Below are 24273 nucleotides of genomic sequence, written 5' to 3'. Positions count from 1 at the left end.
GCGCACACGTACGCACCCGCGGGCACACGCGCGCGCGCTCGGCGGCCTGCTGCTGCCCGGGACCCAACAGGTTCCCCGCGCGCCGCGCCTCCGAAATCACACTGTTTCAAAATGGAGTTTTACTTAAAAAAAAAAAAAAATCACTTTGCCGTTTCTGATTTTTTTTTTCTCACTTAAAATGTCTCTTCATAGTAATGTATATGTGCTGCCCAAGCGAGCACTCTTCATAGTAATGTAATAGGTCAAAATTTTGCGTCGAACTCGACCAAACTATGGTAACTGTCAGATGTTGGGGAGGGGAGGTGTATTTCCTAATTAAATGCTAATTTTAAAAGATACAACAGATCATCCTTCTTCTAAATTTGCTACCCACTTTTTATCCCTGGACACTGAAATCCACGTTTTCCACTGTAACAAAGAAGACAAATTTACAAAACAATTTTTAGACATATATTTACAGAATGTCTATTTTTTAGATTCAAGCGTACTGGGTACAGAAATAGCAAACTTGAAAGAGCAACACTTTGCACTCATAACTGTAAAAGGATAAGCTAACTTCTCCGTCAGCCTAGTGCAGGAGAGCGGCTGGCCTTGCAAACCGCAGACGCCCCTGCGGCAACAAGTGCCCAGTTAGAGCCAGCCGAGTGCGGTGTTTGAGAAGCCCCGTAGGAGCGTCTCTGAATTAAACTATAACACCGCTGTCATTTTCTGGCAAAAATCTTTTCTGGGAGCTGTGACTATGAACACAGGAAAAAGACAAATTTCAACAAAATGCTCTGACACCTTCAGGACCGATGTTCACGTGCCTGGGAGTAGGCTGGGTGTGGGGCCGGGAGAGCCCCAAAGCGGCTTCTCTTGTCAGCAACACCAACAGGCCGGCCCAGGACACCTCCACACTGAGACCTCTGCTGTTCCCCTCAGAGTCAGGCTAGAGAAGAAACCCGGAGTGTACCACCCTTTCAAAGACGCCCCAAATCCACCCTAGGAACATGCGCCGCAAAGGAACAGAAAATATGTGCACACGCACACGCGCACACACGGACACGTAACTCTGCTACTTATGCGAAACTTCCCTAAGGTCCTCTTTCAAGACACATGGAAATCTACGATTTTTTAAATAGTAGTGTTTCTTCATTGTAACCGGAGACATTCAAGTTTAAGATTTTTAAGAATTAACAATGGGTTAGAATTATAGTGTTCCAGAAAATGGCCCTAAGCTAACTATGCGAGAGATATTCTTGAGTCTTTTCTAGATGAAGGAGACTTGCCAACCGCTTCAGGATGAAGAGGCACTCACATCCCGTCACTTCTCTAAGGAACTGTAGTAATAGCTATTTCCGAATTCTAGCGCTATGCTCTGTTCCTTCCCATCTCTTCGGCAGCACATACCGTACACATTTGTTCCTGAAACTCATTTTAATCCTGGTACCCCCCGCCATTACAGAATAAAAGCCATCTTAGCTTCGAGATGACCGCAGTAACTTTCTAGCCTCACCATCCATGCATCTTGCAGTCATGGAACATCAGCCCTTCACTTCTGCCAGACTGATTAATAACCGGTATGTACAGAGTGGTAGACCATTAAGTCAAGAAGTAAAGTCACTTAAAGACTGACATACCAGGATGTGCCAATCCTTCAGTGACACTGGATATGCCTGTGATGGCAGAGGGAGTTGGGTGGAGAAAAGGTTGTCTTGCGCACTGGAGGGTGGTTAGCAGAATCTCTGTGGCCTCTTCCTATTGCAGGCCACTAGCAAACCCCTGTTGTGACAATCATGTATGTGTCTAGACGTTGCTAAACATTCTTCAGGAAGGCAAATGGCTAAAACAATCAGGTCCTTCCTAGAGACAGAAAGATAGGCTCCCTTGAGTTGTATGGACTGCACGGAGGAGGGACAGAGACCATGAACAAAATCAAGGTTTTCTTGGAAAGAGGGTAGAGCAGTAGGCAGTATCCTTCCTTTCACTGTCGTCTGGTTAAGGAGTGGAGACACAGCCAAAGCCAAAGTTCTGGTGAAATGTTATGAAGACAATTGTAGCGTTCTAGATAGGGTACACTGTAAACTCAGAAAGCTCTTTTCCAAATCAAACCAGGGGCTCCAAGACAGTTACCTAAAGGAGGTGATGCTAAGCTGAATTCGTGAAAATGAATGAGATTTAGCAAACTGAAGAAAGTGGGGTGGGGGGGGGGTTGAACCAGAGACAAAGACAGATCATGCGCTGAGACACTGTACTGACGACTAGAAATGGCCAAACTGTGTGAAAATTAAGAATCTGTACTCGGATTCTGATCCCTGTAGTCTGTTCTCTGGCAAGTACACTGAAGAATGGTCCGTGATTTGGTCAAAGGGAGAGGGTGGACCTTAAATACAGAATTTATGCATGCAAATATATCTCAGATATATATATATATATATATATATATATATATATATACACATATAGATATATATATATCTGCAACTTTCTTCATTTTCAGTAAGTGTCATTGCTTGGGATAACAAGTTCTATGTGTTTGAGTTCCAGGCAGAAGGCTTTATAAAGGAAAGTGGTTACAGCCAACTTTATGTGACATCTTGAATAAGTTATTTAACCTTCCAGTCTCAAAAGGGGTGCATACTACAGTGCCAAAGTGCGGCATCTGTGAAACTGTGGGCAGTATTTGCCATATAGGTAGTGTTACATACAAGGTAACAACAGGGGTTGTAGATAAGTCTGTAGAATAAAATTTGCATGGTGTGTCATGGACTGCCCAGGCCCCTGCTTCTGGCCTTGCCTCTTGCCTCTCTGATAAGACTGAATGGATGATGCTCAGTTCCCCAGTGAGTCACACGACTGCACACTCTTGGGCTTTTTCACTCGTGGTTCTTGCTGCTGAAATGCTCCTTTTCCCCGTCTTCAATATTCTGGCCCTTAGTTTTCTTCAAAAATTTAGTTTAGGGTCTTGGAATATAGAACATTAGTTAAAGCTCATGCTTAGCATATTTGAGTCCCTAGGTTCAATCCTTGGCCCTGGAAAAAATTTTAGTTTAAGCACCCTTCTTTTAAGAAACTGTCTTAGAGCCCTCAGTCTGATTTCTATTGAAAGTTCTCCCTGCACAGAACTGTATACTTGTCCGCATACACTGCCTCATAACTTTGACTTTATTTTTCTACCTTCACCACTAGAACATAGATTTTCCATGAGGAAACAGTCTACGGTAGATATTATCAATTGTCTACCTAAAAATACATTGTCCATTTTCTTCTCCTTTATGAAATCCTGATTTTATTCTGGTTTCTAGCCCTCCCCATATATCTCACAAGGTCCAAGGAAGATAACCCTAAGAAGTAGATCCTAATTATTTTAGCCAGTAAGTGTATTGAATTGCTTGAATCTGTTAGTAAGCTAGGGATGATCGTGTAACCTAAATTCAACCAATTAGACTAAAGGGAAAAAACTATATTGCATACTTGAGTTAAGAAATTGAAATGCAGACATATAAAAGTATCAAAAACATTAATGTCCAAGCAGCATGAGCAGGTATTTTTCCCCAAGATTATTCTGAGAGCAATCTGGAGGATAGAATTGAGTATGGAGAAGGGACAGACTGAGAAAATGAGATCAGGTAGGAGGCTCTTTGAGTAACCCAAGTGAGTAATTGTGAGTAGCCCATGCTAAGGCAGATTCCATGGGAAAGAAGAGGGGAAGAGTCATTAATTATGGAGTAGGATTGTAGGACCCATTATGATCTTCATACAGCACAGGAGATTAGCTGAAGGAACATGTATAGCATGACTCCAGGCTTCTGGCTTCGTGGCTGTTTGAAGTATGATGGTCTTTCCTAAAAGAGAAAGTATAGGAAAAGTAGAGTAGTACAGAGAAGTGGGTGACAGGCAGTGAGCTCACTCTTGTTCCTGTCGAGTGTAAAGCCCACATATTTAATGCTCTAACAACTGGCTCAAAGTAGTTTTCTTATCACTGTCTCCCTTTCTCTTATATTTCTTCCTTTTCCTGCCAAATTTAAATGCTGAAGCTCTCAGATTTCTATGCCCAGTACCTGGTCTAATGACTGGAGGGAAGGTCTTTAAAGAGATAATTAAGGTAAGGTGAGGCCATATGATTGGGACTGCATCTGAAGTGACTCATGTCCTTCTATGAAGAAAAGATTAGAACACAGGCACACAGAGGGAGGACCACATACAAGCCAAGGAGGGAGAAGAGAGCCCTGCACAAGTCAAGGGGAGAGGCCTCAGAGAAGTCAAATTAGAAGACATCTGGATTTCCAATTTCCAGCGTCCAGAATTACAAGGAGTACATATCTGCTGCCTAAGCCGCTTACTCTGTGGTGTTTGGTTACAGCAGCTCTAGTAAACTAATACATCTCTCTTACACAGACTATGTAGAAGAGTTAAGATTTATATTTGTGTTTGCTCTCAGATTTAGGATATTATACAATGGAAGATATTCTACAGGGACAGAACCTGAAGCCAAAGAAGTTAAGTTCTACCAAGAGCAAGTCTTTGTCCAACTCCGGAAAGTCACTTAAATATACATATGAAAGCTGCAGTCACGGAGGAAGCTCACTTGAAATTCATGGTCTGTGGTTGTCAGAACAGCATTCCAAAACACATAAGGGAAGGAAACCTATTTACAACCGACTCTGTCCACTTGCAACCTTCCAGCTGTATTTACACAGCTGCTGAAAGCAGCGCAGATGAGAGATTCTCCACTTCACCACAGGGAAATACACTGAGAATATGCTCAGAAAATTGCCTTCATATTTAAGAATTCACTAAGTCTCAAGAAGGAACATACAGTATCACGAACTGAGCCACTGACATTGAGGACATTTCCAAAGAGAGGAAAAATAGGTGAGAACTTAGCAAAATGTGAAATATGAATGCAAAAGTAGATATAGAGTGACTTATAGTCTATATCAGTGTATATAATGATGAACAAAGCATTGGAAAAATAAAGGATAAATGTGAGAGGTGAGGAACTTCTGAAATCATGGTGTCCTCAATCTTTATTTTACGCAACATCTGGAAATAATTGAAAATCCCTAGAAATGATAAGTTAGTCCTTCTGAAAAGGAAGAACAAGGAGGCTGTTGCAGAAACAAAGAGAGAAATGAAAGAAATGTCTTGAAGGAAAATTTATCTGGGTTATTCTGCCACAAATGTTTCTGCTTGCCTTAGAACTAATCTGAATCATGGTGTGAAACAAAAATATATGGTTCTTAATGCCATTCCAAAGTAAGTAAAAAGAACTATTTTAAACTCTCAGCATGTGTGTGTGTGTGTGTGTGTGTGTGTGTGTGTGTGCGCACGCCCGCAAGTGCATGAGTTAGTGGTGTATATGTATGTTAATTAATTTGCCTTAACAAAGGATACTCCCCCGGAAAGTTATGAATTTTAAATTTGACTAAAGTAATAAATGGATATTTTCTATAACACTGGGAAAAGACAGAAGCATGCTCCAAGAAGCTCATATACTTGCTGTTATAGTAAGGTATTGCTTGTTTTATTAACTAAGAAATTAACAAAAAATGTCTCTGATACTGTATCATGGTTAAAATAAAATTCTATGTACGCTAAAGCTAAGTTTGAAAATTAGCATAAACATCTAGACCACTGAGCAAAGATCTGTTCCAGTGGGATTAGCATAAGATTCCAGGATTCTGTATCCAGGGTTATGGATTAGAACATTTTAATTTCAGTTTAATCCTTGTCACCTGACCACCAAATGGTACTTATTCATTTCAGAGGCACAGATGGAAGGCAGAAATTGTCCAAGGAAACAGTTGATTAGAAGACAGAAGAGTCCTTGGCTTTAGAATGAAGTTTCTCTTTTTGAAATTTACCTTTCGTTCTGTTGTGACTCAAGAAGGTAACCTAGCAGAAACAGCAGACGTCAGGTAGGCTAGTCCCCTGGAACTTAAGGAAAGAATAATGAAGGTGTTTCTGCTTGACAATAATTATATAACCTTAAATTGTAAGAATCATTCAATACATGTTTTATAAGCTACTAGAAATAAGCTTCTTTACTCCTATTTTACAGATGAAGAGAAAAAAAATGAAAGGAGCCATTTAGAATCACAGCTCTAGTTAGTAACACTGAATGGACTGTCAAAATTATGACTTGACTGCAGTAGTTTCCCAAAAGCCTCTCTTCCCCCTGAAAATTACAATCAGAACAAGCATTCTCCATGGGCATGTGCTGTTAAGGGCAATGTAGCCCTGTCAATGCTATGACACACATTTTATCAGTATCCTTACTTCCCAGATGAGAGGGTAAATTGTCCAATTACAATTACCCCTCAGAATGTACAGGGCATTGGTTCCAGGACTCTCCACTGATGCCCAAATCCTTTGCTGCCCAAGTTCCTTATATAAATAAAATGGTGTAGTATTTGCATGTAACCTAGGTGCAGCCTCTTATATACTTTAAATCATCTCTTGATTTCTTATAATACTTAATACAGTGCAAATACCATGTAAATGGTCATTATACTATATCATTTATGGAATAATGAGAAAAAAAGAGAAAAGAATAGAAAGAAAAATGTCTGTATATGTTTGGTATGGATCCAATTTTTTCCAGAATATTCTTCATTCAAGGTTGGTTGAATCCATGTGGACAGGGAACCCACAGAGACTGAAGGCCAACTGTACTTAACATAATGTAAATGGTAGAGCTGGTACTTGAACCCAGGGTGTTTGCCTCTAGAATCTACTCTTTCAATTGCCATGCTCTTGTAAGAAATTTACATATTCATTGGTTATTAAATTTCTTAAATTTTTTGGACTCAATCTGGCTGCTTCTGTACTTCTCAACTTTTTTATAGATGCATCTTTCTTCTACTATCCTACAAATTCTGGCATTTTCCAGGAATGATATGTAAAAGTGGCACCAAAACTGTCCCTAAACCACCTTGTGATTCTTTGAGGAAATTAATTTATTTCAAAAATAATTTTCATCCATCCATGATATTTGGCAGTTACTCCACCAAATACTGGGAAGGACATTGTCAGAAAACTGAATAGAATATCAAAGTGCCCTTTTCCCACTTCATACGCAGAAGTGTATTTACACCTCTATCATTAAAGTTTTTTTAAAAGTATAGCTTTCATAACATCAAGTTCATCTTAGTTTTGCTGTTGCAGATAGCTTTTTCATTCTAAATTAATCACCTTGCTGCAGGAAAATATGTATCCTCCTCAGAGCTTCAAAGCACTGTAAATTTTTACTTTTGTTGATTCTCAGAGGTATCCTGACAAGACAGTAAGAATTTGATGCTGTGATTTGAAAGATTCATGAGCCTTTCCAGAGAATTCTGAGATCGCTCACGTTTAAAAGCTGACATCAGGACAGTTCCCAGAAAAATTGTCAAGTTTTCATTTGTATGAATTTGCTTCATTTTATACTAAAATGTCAGTGTCTTAAAACATCCAGCTGTTATCCTTCAACTGTGCTCTGAGAGCTGAAGGGGTGCAATGCTTCAACTACTCATTAGAGAGAAAAATCTTACGGTTCAGACAATCAAGAACTCAAGTGCGGAGGGTAGCACAGGATAATCTTCTATTATCCTCCTCAAGTTGCCTCTCGTGTCCTGAGTCCACTTCAGATGGACATCCGAACATCTCCCTCCTCGGAGCTCCCTTCCCCACTGTCCTGCGCCCTTGCGGAACCCCTGTCTCTCCCCTCTTCCTCCCCGGCCCTGGAGCACTGCTGGTTCCTCTTCACAACAGCAAGTTCACATTGGCAATCTGCTGCTTTTTCCTACATGGATCCAGGTTTCCTCCCAGTTCTGGGAAGAGGGAAAGGTCCAGGAAAAAGTGGGTAAGTGCATTTCCTCTGGAAGGGCTCGTTGAGAGAAGAAACTCTCTTTTTGTCACAAGTCATTACTAAGTTCAGAAACATCTTCATGCCTTCTGTCAACAAACTCATTTTTTTACAGTTTACAGTTTTTAATGTTCTGAATTCTTTTTTTAAATGCCTTTCATAAGTTGCAATTTACTTTAACATCCCTGCCAGCCTGTGGATTTGAAGACAGGTGAACAAAGCTTCAACTGGGAACATATAAACATATTCTCAGGCAGCTAAGCAGTCAAGAATTTTGATTTCAATTCGAGTTAGGCTAACTGAGGCTGGATAGGAGAGCTATATTTTTCAATACATATGGGGGAATATTTTGTCAAGCAAATCAATGGGACAGACAGGAAGTAAGCATTTGGAGGTCTGGACTCACAAAATGTACTGCAAATTACTAAAACCAGTCTTTTACTTATTAAACTACTTCCTGAAGAATCTCAGCATAGGTGCAGTTCATTGGCAACTCTTCTAAGTGACTCAATAAGATAAAAAGAAATAGCAGAAAGATTTGTCTCCCACACAGGCTGATTTCCCCTTGTCTATCTGTCCAGGAGACATCCATACCTGAAGGACTCACAAGCACCACAAACTCACCTTGTCCCAAGCAGACATTACCACCTCCTTTGGAAAGGTGAGGTTATCTTCTGCTGGTTATGTGAATGGTCACACTTCTCTGTACTCTCTCAATCAAAGTAGACATCTTCCTCAAATCTCCCTTCCATTCAGTCTTCAGTTTGTACATATCCTATATCTTAAACAATATCCTTTAAGCCTCAGCTCAAGCATCACAATACCAGTTGTACGCCTCATGGCACTATTTATTTATTCATCCATTTTCAATAAATACTGAGTATCTGCTTACTCCCTGCAAGGCGAAGTGCTGGGAACTGGAGATAGAAGAATAAACAAGAGGAGATCCAGGAGCACTGTCCTGGTGGAACTCAATTCTCATTTACAAACACAAATTCAAGGCATAGAGAAGCACATTAGTAGGCAAGGCATTTTCAGATAAAGAAAATGAACAATACCAGAACACCAGGAGACAGGTAAGGGAAGGACTATTCAGGGAAGGACTTTCTAAATTGATACTTGACCTAAGATCTGAATTACAACATGGAACCAGCAATTGAAAGATATGAGGGATGAGCATTTCTATCAGAATGGGAAAGCAACTCCAAGCACCTCTGAGCGAGCTGGGATGTTGAAAGTGCAGGAAAGTGTTACTGAGATCAGGGGCCTGTGGTGCAGTGGACGAGAGAAAAAAGCAATGGTGAGACCAGAAAGGTACACATTCTTTTAGCTTACCACATGCTATTTTGCTACAGTCTTATAATAAGATTTTTGCTTTATTTGTTCTTGTATCTGCAGACTTTGGGGATCATTATTTTACGCTTTTATATTCTTCCTCTCTGAAATAGAACCTGCCACAAAGTAGATAATATATCTGTGCAATGTATAGATATGACAGAATAAGTGTTTTTTTTTCAAAATAGAGTTTATGATGGCTAAATCGGTTCAAGTTAATAGGTTTTATTGAACATTTAATAAATAATCACTATTTAGCCTTAAAGATTCATGGAATTTCTGAAGAATTACAACAAGAAATCACAGTTTCTCTCTTAAAGCTGCAAAGGCAGCTTCTTAACTTTAGGATTTAATTGAGGTGCCAAAATTAATTTTCTTAATTTCTAACCACACCAAGATCAAACTCAATTTAGTACCAAAGCTGAAAATAAATTGACCTCTAGCTGACTAGACTTCAGGAAGAAAAAAATGGGAATAATTAATTACTTCCTGATTCTCCCCCCTCAAGCAAGGGAGGAGGATGGAGCTACAGCTGAAACGAATGTTTTTACAAAATATTCTTTAAAGTTGCTGCACAGAACACCTCTCTTTCCCAAGAAACAGATATTAACCACTGCATAGTAAATTGTACTTTCACCTGAAAAACACAGTATTTGAAATTATTCTCATCCATATTAATATTTATTATATTTTTTTCCTACAACTATTAGAAGAATATTACCGATACCTCATCTGGAAAGAAATGGTGCAGTGCACATCTGAGATGTAGGTAAAGAAACAAGAGTGGCAGAGGAAAGGATAGAAGGAGAACGTGTTGAGCAACTATGTTTTGAGAAGTGCCATGTTAAGCATATTCCTCTGTGTAATCGCCCTTAAAAGTCATACATTAAATTAGACATTTTTAAACTTATTTTAGCTCATCTGGGATTACTGAGTAAGCAATCCGCCTCAGATCACACACAATTAATAAATTACAGAGACGGGATTTATTTTATTTTTTTCAGAGAAAGGATTTAAAAGCAGGATTTTCTGTCCAGAAGCTAGCTAGCTAGCTAGATATAGATATAGATATAGATAGATGATATAGATATAGATAGATGATATATATCGATATAAATATTTTTATATTTTTTTTTGGTTTTTCTCGGGTACCGGGAACTGAACTCACGACCTTGTGCTTGCCAGGCAGGCGCTTTGCCGCTGAGCTAAATCCCCAGCCCCATATCTTAATGTAAACCAAAAAACAGTACCAAAATCCCTAAGCATGTTCTGTACAACTTCAATTTAAGCTAAAGAATTGATGCAAGAGAAATATGGTTTTAAAATAATTTTTTAAAATCTTCTGTTACATTCTCTTAGATGATAGTTGGTTAAAATGCCCTAATAAAGCAGTATGACTGGGAAAAAAAACTTAGAGAAAATGAAATTATTAGAAATTCTATGATCTACAAGACAGCAGTTTGGCTAAAAAGTTCTCCAAATCCTTTTCAGCCTTAACACTCTACAATCCTACCTATAACACTAAAGTTTGCAATGAAGTTAGTGTTGGAAAATTTACAATTTTAAATGCCATTTTCTAGTTGCTCTCAAGCTATGGCTTGTAAAATTATTATTTTTTTTTTTTTTCATTTTTCTCCGGTACCGGGAACCGAACTCACGACCTTGCGCTTGCCAGGCAGGCGCTTTTGCCACTGAGCTAAATCCCCAGCCCCGGCTTGTAAAATTATTATCTCAAGCACAGTCTGTTTGGTCAAGGACCTCATGTTGGCACTCCTGACACAAAATCAGAAATGAGAGGATGGAGAGAACTTGGGGGGTTTTGTTTTTATTTACTTTAAAATTATTTAATATTTTGAAATGCAGTGTTTCATTTTTATCCGTCCTTGTTTCACTAAATTTAGAGAACTTATTTTGAGATTTTCATCATGCATATGAAAAGCTTTTGTTCAAAAAGTCAATTGTATTCCTATTCAGTAAATCTTATAGTTTCTGAAAGTGTGGAAGTTCACCTGCAGTAAACACATCATTGTGTGGTTGGATCACTATGCACTTGAGGAGACCAGTGTGGCCCTCCGCGGAGGGACAGGTATACAGCCTCAGAGGTGCAGCATGAAGTTGTCTCGGTCAGGTCCTGATCAAACACAATAATATAGGTGCCTCTGGCCTTTACATAAACTACAGTGTAATCTTCCCCTTGACCAAGGTGAGCAGAGTGCTTCCCATGAGGAACACGGCAGGAAACACGTTGACTCAGCACTTGAAAGATGTTATTCCCCTGCAAGGTTTATTTTCCAAGAACCTTCTTTGTTATGTATTATTAATCACAGAAGTTTAATATAAATGATTCTGTGCTTCATAGCGTGACAGCTTTGGATTAGGTACTGTTACCTTGTTACTAATGGTTACCAATGCTTAGTTTCTACTAAATAGCGAAATGAGGATGTTTAAATGATCTATTTTAGGTTCCATGTTTATCTGTATTCAACTGAAGTCAACATGCCTGCATAATTCCAGAATTTTATTACAGTGTAAACACTCTTTTATCTAGTAAATATATTCATGTACCATCTATATCTTGCTGATTTTAGACCCCAATAGATAGAAATGAGCAAATTATATGAGTAGTGCATGTAACTTGCACTTAAATCTCCAACCTTTTATTTATTTTTAATATTTTTCAAGAAACTATTCTATGCCCTGGTCTTGGGTTAAAGATGAATCCTTTGCTCAAGGCAGGAATAGCCTAGGGGGAGACAGAGTTATACATCTTGAAAAACTAGTAAATATTCATTTCTCTAAACAAATACACTAATAAACAATATTTAGAGGTTACTTAGTACTCCCTGACCACTCTAAGTAAATAGTAGTGATGTAGTGCTTTTATTTCACTTATGCCAAGAATCGGGAGCTACATAGTCAAAATCCTTTTGCTCAAGAAACTTGGAGATGATTATTTCCTGAGATATTTAACAATGAAAATTTATCTTTAATAACATTTGTTGGGAGAGTTGAAAGTCTGTTATTTTCAGTTATGCAATGAAGATCAGCAAGAATTTGTCCCTGAGCAGGTTGTAGTCAAAGCTCTGATGCAGAGATGTCTCTCTACTCTCCACACAGAAGAGACTGGAGCCAAAGTAAGGTCTGAGATCATGAAAAGTTTTTCCTTGCCACAGCGGTATAGTTTTCTGCTAAAAATATAATGCCTCCTACTGAGTACCAAATACGCTTTCTTGTGTTTCTAAAAATACTCTTGGGCTCACATTTGGTCAGTGTTATCACAGAGCTTAATCTATTCCATCCCTGGAGCCCAGCCCTATATAAACATCTTGAGGTGGTTGGGGCAACTCAAAGGGTCCACTTAGATCAAGAAACAATGAACCATACTCCTGCATCTGGCTGGCCCTCACCCCAGCCTAAGGGGAAGGATGGTGGGAAGAAAGCTCCTCCCTTGAGTTCTTCAACTCTGACTTGGGAATTTATATAGGACCTGACAAATTCTCGGAGTTTAGATGAAGCCTTGAGATAAGATCTCTAAAAACATCGTCCCTCAAATAAGTGTTTGTTTAGTTCTCTTTACACGTCTAGCATTATGCTAGGTGCTCACATGAAGTGAGGGGGAGGAAGGAAGGAAGGAAGGGAAGGAGGGAAGGAGGGAGAGAGGAAAGGAGAATGGCAAGGAGACTGAAGGGAGAGAAAAATAATGGCCCTCAAAGAAGTTCACATTCCATCTCTAAAACCTCTGAAAATGTTATCTTACCAGTAAAAGGGACTTTGCAAGAATACTTGTAAAGTTACATGTCTTAGAACAGGAAGATTGTCCTGGATTTTCACATGGACCTTTTAAAGCAGAGAACCTCTCCCAGGTGCAGTGAGGAGAGATGTCACAGAAAGGAGCACTCAGAAAGACTCCAAGTGTGGAAACAAGTCAAGGATGTGTTGCGGGTTTGAAGACAACCAAGAAAACAGAAGGCCTTAAGGAACACGAGGCCCCTGGCTGACGATCCACAAGGGAATGGAGCCTTCAGCCTTAAAACCACAAGGAACTGAATTCTGCCCACCACCTGAATGAGCTGGGAAGTAGATTGGCTGCTAGAGCCTCCAGGAAGGAACACAGCCCTGCTGCCACCCTGACCTCTGCCATGTGAGGGCTTAGGCAGGGGATTTGCTTGAGGCATGGTTTCAAACCTACAGGACGGGCTGGGGATTTAGCTCAGTGGCAAAGCGCCTGCCTGGCAAGCGCAAGGTCGTGAGTTCGGTTCCCGGTACCGGAGAAAAACCAAAACCAAAACAAAAAAAACAACAACAACAACAAAAAAATCAAACCTACAGGACTATGAGGCAGAAACGGTGCTGTTTTAACTGCTAACACTGGGATAGTTGGCTATGGCAGCAACAGAAAACTGATGCCGGTAATAAAAGGTTGCTTGTTGCAAATAAAATTTAATGGGGGAGAAAGTGAGCAAATGATAGCAAGTGGTAAAAACTAACGATCTTAATGGGAGAGGGCAATGGGTTGGGGGGGAATGTTCCTGAAGAATAACACTTACAGTTGTAAGCACCTCAGAGATAACCACTATCCAGAACAATGTGTTAAGTTCCTTTCTATATAGATATTTTCCTTGGTGGTAATGGAGATTGAACTAGGGACCTCTCATAGGCTAAACATGGGCTCTGCCGCTGACTGACATCCCTCACCCCTGCTATTTAGAGAGCAATGTGCAGTTACTGGGTAATTGCTCTGTAACTGTTGGACTGCTTTAGAGTAGCCACCTAGTAACCACCTGACTGCCACATAGAAATACTTTGCAAAACTGAATAAGTAATCTAACCCAGACTCTTGCTAAGACTGTAAATGCCTTTGAATGTCTTGAGAAAATTGTCAACAACACAGCCATGTTTTGTCTGCCTGCCAACTGCGTTTTTTCGTGCAGCTTTCCTTTTAATTCTCTAGGGTATGTATTAGAGCAAGATTGTGTTTAATAATCCAGAGAGTGTATTTAGAGCATAAATTATTTTTATTCATTAACAGCAATCATAACACATCTCGTGGATGGTGGAAGGATAGACTGGGGGTTTGTGAAATATGCTTTGGAAGTCTGATGTAAAGAGAACACTGCAAGTTATTCTGTCAGCTATTAACAGAATCGGAAGACACAACAATCTGGGGGGAAATATTTGCAAGTCATATCACCAAGAAAGGACATCATTTCTTTAATATGAAAAGGGCTCTTTTAAATCAGTAAAATGCTAACAACTTAATGGAATAAGGGGCAAAGGCTATGAAAAGGTAGATCACCAAAAAAGGAAAAGCAACTGCTTTAAAACTTGTAAAAAAAAAAAAATTACCACCTAAAATAAGAGCCTTTCAGACTAAAACTGCAAAAACTATAATTTAGACCGATTAGACAGACAAATTCAAAACATTTGATGCTTTACCATGTAAATATGAAGTGAAACAACCTCAAAATTGACAGTGGAAGCATGCATTACTTGAAAACACTTTGGAGATTATCTGGTCATATCTTTTGAAATTTAAAATGCACATATTCTTAGATCTAGCAAACTCATCATACTTTTTTCCTTTAAATACATTGTATATGGGCAAAATGATTTATGTAAAAGTGTAATATTTGGAACACATTTGTTCCAAGCAAATGTTTGAAGACAACTTTTCTATTTCTATTAATAGTGGGTTAGTTTAAATAATCATATAAAAATCCATAAAATTATACGCAGCTATTAAAGAAGAATAAGCAAACAGGAACAATTTTAGAAAACTGGTAATATTTACTAGGGCTAAATGTAAGCCTACCTTAGTACTTAGTCTGCTCCTAGGCATACAACCAAGAGAAATGAGTGGATAGATCCATCAAACACATGTACAAATGTTTCCGTACAGCTTTATTCAAAATAGCCCTGAACTAGAAATATTCCATAGGCCCATGAACAGGGGAATAAGAAAATAAATAGTGTTTTATTCATCTAATGGAATAATGCTCAGCAACAAAAACAATAAACCAGTGGAAACATCAGTTTACACAACCACATGGAAAATCACTCTGAGATGTAGAGGGAAAGAGGAAAGATCCACTTATGGTTTTTATTTGTATAAAATCTCTGGTCTGATTTCTATCATAAAAACTGTAACATTTTTGTAATAAGAGAAGTTAGGCTAGAACAAAACTATTTTGTAATGATAGAAGTAGGGTTAGGCTAGAGATTGCCTCTGTGGCATGAAGGAACTTTTAAAAGTGATGGAAATATTCTAAATCATAATCTGAATGATGGATACATGAGTGCTGTGGTTTGTGTCTAGATGTCTCCCAAAAGTCTTATGAAGTTATGGGGGTGGGATTCTAGAGTCTGTGACATGGTCCAATGCCAGATCAAGGGTGTGAGTGCTACCCCCACCCTAAGGCAGGTAGCCTGCATACAATATAAGGGGCTTCTCTCTCTCTCTCTCTCTCCTTCCCTCTCTCTCTCTCTCATGAACAGTTGCCTCTCTGCCATGTGCCACCCAACTGTGGACTAAAACTTCTACAAACTCTGAGCTAAATAAATCTTTCCTCGTTTAACTTTGGGCATCAGGTGTTTTGTCTCAGCAATGAGAAAAGTAACTAAGACACAGGATTACAGAGATATGTATGTGTATGTATGTATAAAATTACAGAGATATGTATGTGTATGCTGAGCGATTAAGTAAAAGCTCAACTAGAGCTTCACCTTTCAACCACAGCAGCATACAGAAAATTATTTGGGACTGTTTCCTCAATTCTCCCATGGAACACATAATTAGTGCCATTCTTGATGACTAAAGAAAAGTTAATTATTGCATACAATGGATATCTTAGGGTTTAGAGCAATTATTGCAAGGAACCCTAGTTAAGTAAATATACTACAATTAAGGTGTGTTTTTTATATATTGTTTATCACAAGAAAATAATGGCAGTTGCCTCTGGAGAGAAAATTGCATAGCTCACTTTTCACTGTAGGACCTATTGTATGATTTGAATTGTATATACATACATGTACGCACACATCTGTGTTCCTTTAAAAGGGATAGTGGGAGCATAAAAGAGAGTAGAAGCTTTGGAATAAATAAAATTGTGCTTCAGTGCGGTTGTACATTAATCTGATATGTGTGCTTGTGGCATTCAGCAATGAGTATGTTTTGAGCTCATTTTTCAAGACCAAAGTACAGTTTATACAAATTGAAGTGATAAGAAAGAAAAGGCCAAGTTTTTGGGAGCAAGGTGCATGATTTAAGACTGGGAAAGTAACAGAAATTACAGGTCTGGAGCAAAAAGAGAATATTTGTCATGAGCAGAGTTAAACTATGGCAAGTTTCCAATAACATTCTACAGCAGGTTGGGTCACTTTTCCTCACCATGTCTAGCTTTAATCTGATTGCTTGTGTGATGGTTCACATGAAAAAGATTGATGATTAAGATAAATAGAGCAGGGTAGGTCCAGGACTCTGATGGTTTTTCTGGTAATTTGAAAGATTAATCAATAAAGGGTCAAAACAGCTTATCTTTTGTGCCATTAAAAAAAAAACAAACTAAAGAAAGCCAAAGAAATTGAATGCTGATAGCAGAAACCATAGGATTTTGTAGAAACCAACGGAATGCACACACACAAACATTCCAGAAACAGGAGTGGTCTTACTGAGCAGAGGGAGGTTGTTTGCTAGTCTCTAGCTAGCACACCAGGTACTTCATATACCACGAAAATTGCACTGGTATTTCTAGATACGTTTGTAATAATAAAAATAAGAGCAACTATGACAGGTAGTCTGAGATTTATGGAACACGCCTATGCTTTACCAGCATTCTCTTACTAAATCCTCACAACACCCCTCTGAAGCAGATAATGCTGCTCCCTCATGTTACAAGTGAGAAAACAAAGGCTCAGTGGATTTAAGTAATTTGTCAGTGGTCCATAAATGTCAAGCATACTTCCTTTCCTCTGAACTATGTCCTTTCTGCACATTGTCAATTGGTCATATGAATTCTTTACACAAGGAATTTCACATACAGCTTTACACAGAGTCATACTTGCTATTTACTGATATGATTTAGGTTTTTCCCCTAATCTGTTACACTTTTTAATTTGTTAATGTGTTTGACTCTATTTGTTGAAATGGATATAAATTTCTCTGAAATGTTTTACAGGTTTATTTTTGTTTGCTTGTGACTTTTTTGTTTGGTTGGTTGTCAAACCCTAGATAGAGATTTCTCAAGAAAACCGACAAGTATATTTTTAAGTACCTTGCAAAGCCCTGTTATGAAGTCTTCTCAAATGAAGTTCGCTCATCAGAGGTTAATACACGCAAAATATCTTCAGAGATACCTTAAGAAGATATGAATGCTTAAGGAAGCTCTTTGAGCTAGGGGCAGTGGTGTGCACTTGTAGTCCCAGCTACTCAAAAAGCTGAGGCAGATCACCTGAGCTCAATAGTTTAAAGCCAATCTGGGTAACACAGTGAGACCCAGTCTCTTAAAAGAAGTCCCTTGTATACCTAGGATTGAAGTTCACAGTGACATTTCATTCACTACTAATGGATTTTATTCTTTTAAAGAACCTAGATATCGTATGTGATAAAGATCCCAGAGGAACATCAATCATACTTCCCTAAACTCTCCAACACTTACAACATATTTACCCATAAAATAGTAAATACATTCACTGATTGCAACAAATTTTCCTTCTCGTGTCATGTGCAGAATAACTTCTGTTCAGTTGGTTGCAAATTACCTGAAACAGTAAGGTTAGTTTACTGTTCCGGTGTTTGGAGAAGCTCATCAAGCACAGGGGCAGAAGGAATATGTCGATCTCCTAAGGGCCCCGTAGCAAGACTTAGGTGGCTTTCATGAGCTGTGTTTTTCTCCAGCCCTCAGAAGCCAGTCTGTTTCTATGTAATCTCGCTGAATCTACTCTGTGCTTCTGCCTGTGCAGAGAGGTTTGCTGTGCTTTGCTCACACTGTTTAACTGCTGTTTTTTGGTTTCATCCCATTGTCTTAGGAAGGCAATCTCATTGGTTTGGCTTGAGTCATGTGTGTACACAACCCATTCAACTGTAAGGAGATATGAACTATCACACCTGCACAGCAGATCTGTGGGAAATTGGAGAAGAGGGTTCAGATGGACTTAGCTAAAAAGGTGGATGTGGTGGAAGGCAGGATTTGGCTGTGGAGAAAATAGCTGGGATTTGTCCTGTGGCTACCACAGTAGAAGCATTATTTTTCCAGAGTGTGATTATTTATGGACTATTTCAAAGACTATTTTGTTCATACTTAGGTGTTTGTATAAAGTGCTCTCTTGGGTTTATAGAATTTAAAAATGAGCTTTGGAAAAAACCCTCATCAAGCCAGAATTATATAAATGAGAGGACAGACGCATGTCTTACCAACTTGCTTTAGACGTAAGTGGGAAATTCAGAGCTCTATTATATGGTCATATTTGCCTTCAAAGCTCCTCTTAAGCAATATTCACAACACTTGAGGTTGAGCCTTTCTCTGAATGTTTTGGAAATCAGAGATGGAAAACCTAATGGATAGTCCTGGCTGCAATCCAACGCATACTACTGCAATGCGCACAGAAGGAGGAGGGGTTGTTATGTAAAACCACAACTGAGTGTAGCAGCTTCTGCCTTTCCACGGGGGAGATAAGCGTGTTATTCATACAACTGGAGGGATAAATCTCACCCCTTCTCTTTCCATTTTCATCATGAGATGGATGGGAAGAAAGGCAGAGGCCCAGGGAGAGATAGCTTGTAGTTCAGCAGACTACATCCCTGAGTCTTTGGGTGTACAAAGGGAATCTGTGCACTGAGTGTGTGTATGGAGAGTTGGCAGAACTTAAGGGAACTACTTTCACAGCAATATAGAAGTTACTTAAGGTTTTTGCTTCTGTGGGAGAAGACACAGATAAGAAAATAGAAGGAAACAGCGAGAAAAGTCCTGAAACATAGGAATGAGTTCATAGAGCTTTTCAAAGGAAGGGTTTCCAATATTCTATTTCAAGATTTTTTTTTGCTGCAATATAAATCCTGTCCACTACTGTAAAAAGCCAAGCCTGCTACACAGAAAGACTTTGATGAGTGTTTCTTCTATGATATTTTTATTATTTGTATTTGTAGGGTACAGTGTGACAACATGGTACATGTATGCAACATGTAATGATCAAATTGGGGAAGCTAGAATTTTCATCTTCTTAGACATTTTAAAAAGTTTTGATTGACCTACAGTAGTTCCATATTTATGAGGTGTGATATTTCAATACAAGTTTGCAATGATTACTGGACAAATCAGGGTAATTAACATTTCTATCTCAACATTATTTTTTGTTCAGAGCTTCAGAGCTCCTCTCTTCTAGTTATTTACAAAACATATACTAGGGTTTTGTGAACAATAGTTACCCAACCATGCTTGGCACACTAAAACATATTACTTCTATTCAACTGTATTTCCACCTACTATTCAGTTTTTCTCTATCCTCCTTCTTCCTACTTTTCTCAGCCCATAGCTGGCACTATTCTATATGCAGACTGACTTTTTAGTATCTACACAAGAGAGAAGCAAACAATATTTGCCTTTTCGTGTCTGGCTTATTTTGTTTAATGTGATATCCTCTAGTTCCATTCATTTTGCTGCAAATGATAGGTCCATTTATTTGTTTGTTGGTTTATTTATGTTGGGGATTAAATCCAGGGCCTTGCCCATAGCATACATGTAAACTGCCTCTGAACTACATTCACAAGCTCTGGCTGCCATTTTTATGGCTGAATAATATTCCATTGTATATACACACCAAGTTTTCTTTATGCATGTGTTATGATTTAGGTCTAGAATGTCCCCCTGAAATCTCAAGTGTCCAGAGGTGAGGCTTTTGGAAGAGATTGAGTTGTGGGGGTGCTAATACTTATCAGTGGATTGATCCATTGGTGAGGTTATAGCTGAGCAGGCTATTAGGAAGCGCTGCTCAGTTGGAGAAGGCGGGTCACTGAAAGGGTGCTTTTGGAGGGTATATCTGTCACTCTCTTGTTCTCCTTCTGCTTCCAGACTGCCTTAGACTGAACGCCCTTCATCCATGAGCTCTTGCACAGTGGCATTTCTCCCTCGGAGCCAGCCAACCATGGACTGAGACATCTGAAACCGTGAGCTACATTAACTTCTCCTCCTTTAAACTGTGAATGTCAGGTATTTTGTCCCAGGAAGAAAAAGGTGACGAATACAGTTTTTATCTATTGATGGGCGTCCGGGTTGCTTCTGTATCTTCACTAGTGTGAATAGCAAAGCAATAAACCTGGAAATGCAGGTATCTCTTCGATAAGCTAATAATCATTTCCTTTAGAAATATTCCCAGAAGTGGGAAGGGCTGGTAAAATAGATCTATTTTTAGATTTTGAAGAAACATCTATACTGTTCTCCATAATGGCTTTACTAATTTAAATTCCAGTTAACAGTGTATAGGAGTTTCATTTTTCTTACATTCAACTGAGGTGACATGATTATTGTGATCATTGTGGTAATAGCCATTCTGACTGGGTGAATGATGTCTCATTGTGGTTTTGATTTGCATTTCCCTGATGACTAATGAAGTTGAACATTTTTAATAATTTTTTGACCATTTTAAGTTTTCTTTTGAGAAATATATGTCCACGTCATTTGCTCATTTCAATTGGATTAACTTTTGTTACTGAGCTTTAGTTTCTCCTATATTCTAGGTGTTAATTCTATTTCAGATGAATAGTTTTCAAAAATATTTTTCCATTCTTTAGATTGTCATCTGTTTTCTTTGTTGTGCAGAAGCTTCTTATTACTATAGCCTCATCCATCTAGTTTTGCTTTTGTTGCCTGTGCTTTTGCAGTCTTATAAAGAAATCATTTCTCTACCAGTGTCATGAAGGATTTACTCCTATGTGTTCTTCTAGTTGCTTCATAGGTGTAGGTATTGTGTTTAGGTCTTAGATCCATTTTGAACTGGTTATTGTATCATGTGAGACAAGTTTCAATCTTTGGCATGTGATTATCCAATTTTTCCAGCACCATTTATTGAAGAGAGGCTATTTTTTCTCTAATGTGCATTTTTTGGTGCCTTATTGAGAATCAGTTGCCTACAAATGCATGAGATTATCTGGGAACTCTATTAAATAAGGGTTTTTATTTGCAAGTGTTTATTCAGTGTGGGTGGTAGTGATTCTTTGTGTGGTAAATCATAAAGTACACTAGAATTCAAATCTCATTTTGTATGGTGAAAAATATGGAGATAATAGGTGGAACAGTCAAACAACTCAATGGAACTAAACTAGAAAAAGTAAGAGCTAAGAGTCATCAGTGACTTGAAAAAATTTAAAATATCTCACAGCCGCTTCTTTCATCAAAGTTCACATTGCAAAGCAGTTCACACCAATGTGTATCATCATCCCACATGGTCTTTTTACAGTGGGATGTTGCCACATTTCCACCAAGAAATAGAATCTATGCTTCTTATTTTGAACCAGGCAGATTGTAAGTGCTTCAACCAATAGGATAGGGTGGAAGTGACGCCACTTGACTTCTGAGGCTAAGTTTAAAAAGGCAGTGTGATTCCCACCAGACTCCTGCTTCCTTCAGGATGCCCACACTTGGAACAATGCCATCATTACATGGGAAAGCCCAGGAGAAATGGAGCAGCTGTGTGTGTGTGTGTGTGTGTGTGTGTGTGTGTGTTCTAACCAACAGGCTCAGGTAAGAAACTAGCCTTTACTAACCACTGCAAAGGTGAGCAAGTCAGCCTTCTAATGAGTCTAGTTTCCAGCCACTGAGTTTTCCAGCTGGAGACCACAGATTATGCTACACAAGAAAGTAATCTCCTCACTGAATTCTTGACTCACAGAAACCATAGGAAATGGGAAACAATTATTCTTGTTCCAAGGCTCTAAATTTTAAGATAATTTGTTATTCTGCAAAAGACAAATACTAGTCTTAACTCCCCAAGTCCCCAGAAAAATGAAAAGGAACTTGGTGGGGAATTTTGGACTAATTCTCTTCGAACCAGATTGTGTCTGTTCTCAAGGCACTTGTTAGAACCCAGTCACTATTCTTTGCACTTCAAGAGTTCTATCACCTGAAACACATACGCTATTAAGGCTGGAGGGGAACAGGAGTGGAGTTAGTTCATTGTTCAGAAATATAAGGGTAAACATCAAGGAGAAAATTACTGCCTTAACACACTAAAAAATTTATTAAGGATGTAACTGAAAATTCACTGTGGCTTTTGCCTGGGTTTCTACATTTGTAAAATGAGGTAATACATATTTATAACTGTAAGGATTAACATTGTAAATGCATATGAAGTGTTCGGCAAAGTGTCTAATACATCATAAACATTCTATAAACGTTAGCTATTATTATTAATAATGTGCTCAGCATAGGACCTAACACTGAGTGATAGCTTAATGAATGAAGCTGTAATTATTTTAGTCCTCCAGATGTTTACTCTAACGTGCTACCATGTCACTAAATTCTGAATTCTTACTTCCATGGCTAAGGTTTCTGGAATCTCTGTGTGGGGAAGATAGAAAATTCTATAGTATTCGGAATTGCCAGTTCATCAGCGTGACTGATAGACTTTCCATATAATTGAACTCATTCAAAATGTTTCAACCTCAATCAATTCGTTAGCTAAAAGACATTGACTTATCTCTGCATATCTTGGAATATCAATGGCAAACCTTAATGATGTGGTCATATATTCTGCCAACGCTGGAAAATATTTGTAACTTAGAGAATCTTTATTTCAAATTAGACTTTTATATTTTTGGTATTCATTGTATTTATGCATAACTATGTGAAATGTTTGACTGCTCTGTAAAAAAGAGCTAAAAGTAGATTCTCTGAGCATTGATAGTTCTAAATTAATTCTAAAAGTAAAATTTTGATGAATAAAATAGAACAAACAAATTTCTCATGAAATACATGATAAGTGGAAAACCCAAGTATGTGGGGTTAGGATGACAAAGAAATTTGTAGTTTTTTTTATTGGCTTTTATTCCATCTCTGGGGAAATTCATGATAAGGAGACCTCACTGTTCCCCAATATCATCAGGAAACCATCTTCAAATTCTAGGTGAGTTTCACCTGATACAATAATCAGTTCAAAATGGATCTAAGACCTAAACACAATACCTGCAACTATGAAACAACTAAAAGAACATATAGGTATAAATACTTTATGACATTGGTAGAGAAATGATTTCTTTATAAGATTGCAAAAGCACAGGCAACAAAAGCAAAACTAGATGGATGAGGCTATAGTAATAAGAAGCTTCTGCACAACAAAGAAAACTAATGACAATCTAAGCTTCAGTAGACTTACCCAACCACAGAGCAGTATCTCCACTTAAAAGTCTCCATGCCAACTCCTCCCAAAAGACATAGAGCATAGAAAATATACTAACTTCCTGAGACAACTCAGATGCCCTGTGTGAATTCTTCCTTCATTTTTCTGTAATTTGAAGTTTTAATTTCCACAAAAGGTCAAGTCTTTTCACGATTACCTCATATAGCTTATATATGAGGGGAAGTACACACTAGGAGATAGTTTTGGCTCTGGTATTCAATTCAAGTGTCATTGCTATCCCTAATTTTATTTTATGGGTGGATGCAACCAAATAAAGAGTTAGTAAAGATGTCTGCCAAGGGTGAAAATAATCATGCCCAAGAATTGTCTCAGTGTGCAAATTCCAACACATCTTTCACAGAAACTAAAAAACTAATTTTTGAAATTCAAAATAGAATAAAAGTGGAAAGTTGCCAAGCCAAAAGTTTTCACAGTTAACTTTTTCAACTCAATCATGGTATAATTGAAACACATTAAAGTGTACATAAACTATACAAATTTATCATATTTGACACATGTACATAGTCACCAGGATCAAGATAACAAATATTTTTGTTATCTTAGAAGTTTTCTCTGACCCTATGACAAGCTTTCATCTCTATCCATAGGCAAGCACAGATCTTCTGTCACTCAGGATTATTTTACATTTTAAAAATTTTTATTTAAATGAAACCATTTAATTAGAGTGTGTGTTCCATTCTCCATGCTTTTTCTCACTCAGCACA

Source organism: Chinchilla lanigera, unplaced genomic scaffold, assembly GCF_000276665.1.
Source record: "Chinchilla lanigera isolate Chin_1 unplaced genomic scaffold, ChiLan1.0 scaffold00017, whole genome shotgun sequence".
Lineage (NCBI taxonomy): Eukaryota > Metazoa > Chordata > Mammalia > Rodentia > Chinchillidae > Chinchilla > Chinchilla lanigera.
This window is presented reverse-complemented; position numbering follows the sequence as displayed.